The sequence below is a fragment of the Alligator mississippiensis genome, chromosome 3 (assembly GCF_030867095.1).
Source record: "Alligator mississippiensis isolate rAllMis1 chromosome 3, rAllMis1, whole genome shotgun sequence".
Taxonomy (NCBI): domain Eukaryota; kingdom Metazoa; phylum Chordata; order Crocodylia; family Alligatoridae; genus Alligator; species Alligator mississippiensis.
The window spans coordinates 181,872,487-181,878,647 of NC_081826.1; the positions used below are offsets into that span (position 1 = coordinate 181,872,487).

At 46.2% G+C, this 6,161-nt stretch overlaps 1 long non-coding RNA gene across 1 annotated transcript; it reads left to right on the forward strand.

The window, feature by feature from the left end:
- Window positions 1–2,521: 2,521 nt before the first annotated feature.
- LOC109282297 (uncharacterized) lies at window positions 2,522–5,084 on the forward strand. The gene is made up of 3 exons (XR_002089232.2): window positions 2,522–2,869; window positions 4,745–4,826; window positions 4,936–5,084. It is a non-coding gene; the product is annotated as an uncharacterized LOC109282297 (long non-coding RNA).
- The last annotated feature ends 1,077 nt before the right edge of the window (window positions 5,085–6,161 follow it).

Here is a 6,161-nt window from a genome sequence, read left to right on the forward strand (position 1 = left end):
GGAAGATCTTAGAAAAGTTTATTAAAGAGGCCATCCTTAATGGACTGGCCGACGCCAACATCTTAAGGGATAGCCAGCACGGGTTTGTCGTGGGTAGGTCTTGCTTGACCAATCTCATTTCTTTCTATGACCAGGTGACCTATCACCTGGACAAGGGAGAAGAGATTGATGTCATATATCTTGACTTAAAAAAAGCCTTCGATCTGGTGTCCCATGATCGTCCCTTGGAGAAACTGGCCAATTGTCATCTTGGGTCCTCCACGATCCGCTGGCTGGAAAATTGGCTCCGGGGTCGGACCCAGAGGGTAGTAATTGATGGAAGTCACTCATTGTGGTGTCCTGTGACCAGTGGGGTCCCCCAGGGCTCTGTCCTTGGACCCATACTGTTCAACATCTTCATTAATGATGTGGACACTGGAGTCAGAAGCGGACTGGCCAAGTTCGCCGATGACACCAAACTTTGGGGCAAAGCATCCACACCAGAAGACAGGCGGATGATCCAGGCTGACGTGGACGGGCTCAGCAAGTGGGCGGACGAGAATCTGACGGTGTTCAACGCCGATAAATGCAAGGTTCTCCACCTTGGGAAAAAAAACCTGCAGCATCCTTATAGGCTCGGCAGTGCTATGTTGGCTAGCACTATGGAAGAAAGAGACTTGGGGGTCATCATTGACCACAAGATGAACATGAGCCTGCAATGCGATGCTGCAGCTAGTAAAGCGACCAAAACACTGGCTTGCATCCATAGATGCTTCTCAAGCAAATCCCGGGACGTCATTCTCCCCCTGTACTCGGCCTTAGTGAGGCCGCAGCTGGAGTACTGCGTCCAGTTTTGGGCTCCACAATTCAAAAAGGATGTGGAGAAGCTTGAGAGAGTCCAGAGAAGAGCCACGCACATGATCAGAGGTCAGGGAAGCAGAACCTATGATGACAGGCTGAGAGCCCTGGGGCTCTTTAGCCTGGAAAAGCGCAGGCTCAGGGGTGATCTGATGGCCACCTACAAGTTTATCAGGGGTGACCACCAGTATCTGGGGGAACGTTTGTTCACCAGAGCGCCCCAAGGGATGACGAGGTCGAATGGTCACAAACTACTACAAGATCATTTCAGGCTGGACATAAGGAAGAATTTCTTTATTGTTCGAGCCTCCAAGGTCTGGAACAGCCTGCCACCGGAGGTGGTTCAAGCGCCTACATTGAACACCTTCAAGAGCAAACTGGATACTTATCTTGCTGGGATCCTATGACCCCAGCTGACTTCCTGCCCTTTGGGCAGGGGACTGGACTCGATGATCTTCCGAGGTCCCTTCCAGCCCTAATGTCTATGAAATCTATGAAATTTATGAAACAATACTATTTAAGTCAGCAATTATCTGAGTCACACAGGGAATTTTGCTGTTGAAAATATAGGCAATTACTTCCATACCCAAGTGCTAAAGTTCAAAATTGCATTCCTCTACTTACCTAGCACCTGTGCCAGCCCTCCGGCCCCGCCCTCGCCTCACCTCAGGGAGGAGCTGCTGTCTGCCCTGCATGAGGAGTGAGGAGCTTACCTTTGCTAAGTGTCCCACACCAGCCCCGGTGCCTCCCTTTCAGTTCTATTGATTGTGTCCGGCCCATGGCTGCACCACAGCACTCCACTGCTCTGCTCTGGGCAGCAGTTAGCATGGAGAAGGGTGGTGGGCGAACCCTGCCCGCTCCCACCTGGACACTTACTTTGGGACACTCACCAGCAGACTGCGCTGCACCAAAATGGGGAGGTGGGACTGAAGTGGCACGCTCACAGACTGAAACAGCGTATTAATGGACTGAAGCAGCGCACTCATGGACTCCTTAGACTCCATAGGGTACACGCTAGGGCTGTGCAAAGCTTTGGTCCCTGGTTTGATTTGGTGGAGATTCAGCGTGATTTGGTGGCTGAATCTCCAAATCTGAATCAAATCAGGAGACCCTTAAATCTCTCCAAATCAAATCAGAATCCTCCAAATTGATTTGGAGAGATTTGGCAAGATTTGGTGATTCAGACATAGACACAGCTTTAAATGTTTTTTCTACATACCTCAAGGTACCAGGCGGCTCGTCAATGCTGCAATGGTGGGGCAGATGGAGTGTCCCACAGAAGTGCAGGGGGCTCCCCAGTGCACTGAGCAGCAGACCCAGAAGTGGACCAGAAGCACTTCTGGTCCACTTCTGGGTCTGCCAGGGAGCATGCGGGGCCCCCCCTGCATCCCCTGGCTTGGCAACTGGTACCTCCTGGGTCTGGGGTGGGGCACCCGGGGTCCACCCATGGCTGATCACTGAGCTGGGGGTGCATGGTGGGGTGGCCCAGCACACTTTCCAGCAGACCCAGTAGTGGACTGGAAGTACTTCTGGAAGTACTTCCAGTCCACTTCTGGGTTCACCGCCAAGCAAGTGGGGGGCCCCTCAGCGCTCCTGTGGGACAATAAATATTGTATATTTATAAGCAGAGTAGACAGTTCCTGGCATACTCTACTGAACAGAGTTTACAGGGAGAAATCTGAGTAGTAAACAATTATCCTTTTTACTCAGTGTGTAGATCAAAAGCTGTGATCGTGCATGCATGAAATTATTTTGAGATGGACTTAAAAGTAACCTGTAAAAGATTTTTAAAATAGGTTTTGTCCTTTCTCTCCTTTTCCCTCCTACTTCCTTGGGTTTATAAAGAATCCTGGCATGCTTCCCTTTCTCACCCCGCTTAAAAAGTTTATTTTGCTTGTTTTTGCTTTAGAAATATCAAGGAATATCAAACATGATCTGGTTTTTGCTTTGCTGGAAGACCTCTGAGTGCCAAGCCATCTGAAATTATTGGAAGCTGTTGTATGTTTGTTGACAGGGAGTTGTGCTAACAAAGGTATTCTTTCAACTATATATTTCTTAAAAATCAGAGTTAAATAGCTGTTAACAAAAATGAAGCCAATAAGTTTAAACAGTTGGATTCAAAATAATTTTCCTTCTAAACTGATGAGAGCTTTCAGTCTCTTGGCTATTGGAGCTTTCAGTCTCTTGGCTATTTTCACTAGTTCTCCATTTGCCACAAATTCTTCCAGAACAGACAGGACAGGAATTTCTAAGTTGAAAACAAAGCAATAAAAAATTCCTAAAAAACAACCATACTTCTTTTTTTCCCTCTTTTTGTCTGTGGACAGACATACTTTTGGACCAGTTTAGTAGAACCAAGATACTTTTTAGGATTAAATTCTTAACCTTCCTGTGAAGGTGAGAGATTGTGAATTAGCCCAGGGTACATATAGCCACATCAACCACATGTACAGGATCATTGAGGTACTACAGCTGTTTGCTGTGGTTTCATTTTAAAGGGCACCTTTTTTCTGGTCACCTTAGTGGAGTGGAGTGGAGAAGCAGTCTTCTTTTTAAGTAAAAGCTGCAGTGAACAGCTGAGCATTTTGTCTTTAATTCAGCAAGTCACTGCAAATTAAACAGGTTGTAAACCACCTTGATACAAATATACTGATAAATTATATCAGTATATGCTGTTTCAATAAAATAATTATGCCTGTCTATTTCTATAGTTGTATAAGTGAAATTGAAGCTATTGTAAATATAGCCATGCTCCACTTACAATTAAAGTGAGAGTGATTTAGATCCTTTATACCATAGGAGCAGAGAGATGTAATGTTTAAATCAGAACAGCTGATGTAAGATCGTGAGTGGCAAGTGTTCCTCTCCTTTTTCAGAAGGTTGAGATACACCTGTCCTCAGCTTCTGTCCCTTTTACATACCCAATGTTTTTCAAGGAAGCAAAAAAAATGTGAAAATCCCACTGTCTTTCCTTTTCCATGTCATCTTTAAGGAGCTGAGAAACAGAGAGAACCAAGAGGCCAAGAGAAATAGGTTTTGAACTCTAGATCCTCCAAATTTCCACACTGGCCATAGATCCTATAATCAAGACAGAGACTTGGCTGCAAAGCAATATGTAGACATCCCAATAACAACAGATTCTGAGCAACCCTGAGCCCCTTGTGTGGAAACTTTGCATTGAACAGCCTCAAGAGGCTGTGAAAAGCTCTCAGTGCAAAGTGTGGGTTGGACTACATGGGCATGTGTAAACCAAATGATATTTCCCATTTACGCTGATGCAACTGCAGATGTGTTTGCGTGACCCAGGATTTCCCAACACTCTAAAGTCCATTAAGCACCTTAAACTGACACTACTCAGTGATGTGTTAATTTGCGACGCTCTCCGTGTATGCTGCTCCAACTGTGGATTTGTTTGTGCAAACAGTCAGAAACTCCAAAGACTTCTAATTAATCCCCTTTGCCACAAGGGGGGCAGGTGCTGTGTTTGGCCTTTAGCTAGTAGGTGCCGCTGTGTGTTCTTTTTTATCCTCCTCCCTCCTCCCTCACAGCATGCAGTGGAGTGGCCACAGGTTCAGGTCGGGATGGGTCCGCTCAGAATAATTTATTATTATTTTAAAATGGGGGAGGTGAATCATCCTTTAATTTTCTACCCCCTCTTTATTCTTCCATCCCCCCACTGCCACCTATAGTGTATATCCTTCTGCCCCTGCCCATGTACCCTCCTGTCCTTGTGCTCCCATCACACCTCGTCGTGTGCTACCACTGTAGTGGACATAGCTTCTGACGACAGGTTCAGCATCACCGTAATGGTAAGTTTTTTGCAAATAGTTTGAAACTTTGGAGTAAGTGGTTACATGACTTCCCTCAATATTGCAAACCTTCTGAACTTCATCACATTCCATTTCAGAACCACGACCAAAAGTCCAGGGGCAAGACGCTGCCTGCCAGACCTGATGCCCAGGATGTGCAGCATTCCAGGTGATATTTAGGTAATATGTACCACTAACCTGGTATGTGTGTGGGGGAGAAATCTGGTTTTTTGACTGTGCTCCAAACCCCACTCCTCTTCCTCTTCTTCCTTTTTCCCCCTCCTTGAAGAAAACTTCCATGGGTGGAACTTGGAACTCGCTGGGGGTGGCAACCAGCCCACTAATGAATGAAGAGTGAAGAGAAGAGTGAAATATGTTCAGATTTGCAGGTTTTGGGGTTTTTTTATTTACATTTTGTATATATTTTGTATTGTTAAGCTGCAGCATTTTCAATAAAGTGTTTTATTTTTGCTCTATATATGTGTCATCTTTTCTTTGGGGTGGGTGGGTGGTTGGGTTGGTTTTCAGAGACCATGCCCACCTCAGTGTGGGAATGCTGTGCTTGGGGGTGGGTTTATGGCATCATGGCATTACTGGAAAGAGTTGCAGGGTGGATCATTGTTGGAGGGAGGTGGAATGCTTGTTAAGTGCTAGCTAGGGTGCAGCCAGCATTTCTTGTAAGAAAAAAAAACTAAACAACCCCACCCATCCCCAGCGGCAAGCAGGCAATCTGCAAAACTTCTCCATGCAAGGACCTCCCAGGGCCTTTAGCCTTTAGCAAGTCTTTAAAGACTTTAGTAAGTCTTTAATGCATTATAATGCATTTTATATGCATGGTCACCAAAGTGGGGGGAGGGGGGGAAGGTAAACACCTGCTGCTGCAGCTCCAAAACAGCTTCTTTTCTTTCTGAGATTTTTCTTTGCAGGATGTACAGTTATGGGAGGTGCAATGCAAAAATGATTTTCTTTTCAATGCTTTCTGTGCGATGCAATGTTTTCTTTACAAATTTCTGCATGCAGCACCTTTCAGAGCCAGGTTTGCAGGACCCCCACCCCCCAGCCAGCTGCAACCCACTCCCCCCTTGGAGACAGCTCATCAGAATTTGTTCACGATTGCTTTGTCCTCTCTTGCCATATCTCTCCTCTCACCCTTCTCAAAGGACAGGGAGAAGGTGAGAGGGAATGAGGAGCAACACTCCCAAGGCAGCCCAGGGTAATCCCTTCAGCTACTTCTAGGCCTCTTCAGAATCAAGTGTATTCAAAGAAAGCATCATTGTGGGAGAACTTTTTTCATCCAAATTTAAGAACACTAGGTTTTGGCATGTCCTCATCAGGTGAGTCTCAGCTAAGCAGGGAGCTACTAATCAGCCAAGGCTAGGGTTTCAAAAAGCACTCTGCTCCCTATAGAGAGGCCAGAAGTGTTATGCAGCAGATGGCTATCCCCAGACATTTATTGAGGTGCCTGGAGGGGAGGCCAGGGGGGTGCCTGAAATACAGGCCCTGACCAGCTTTGTG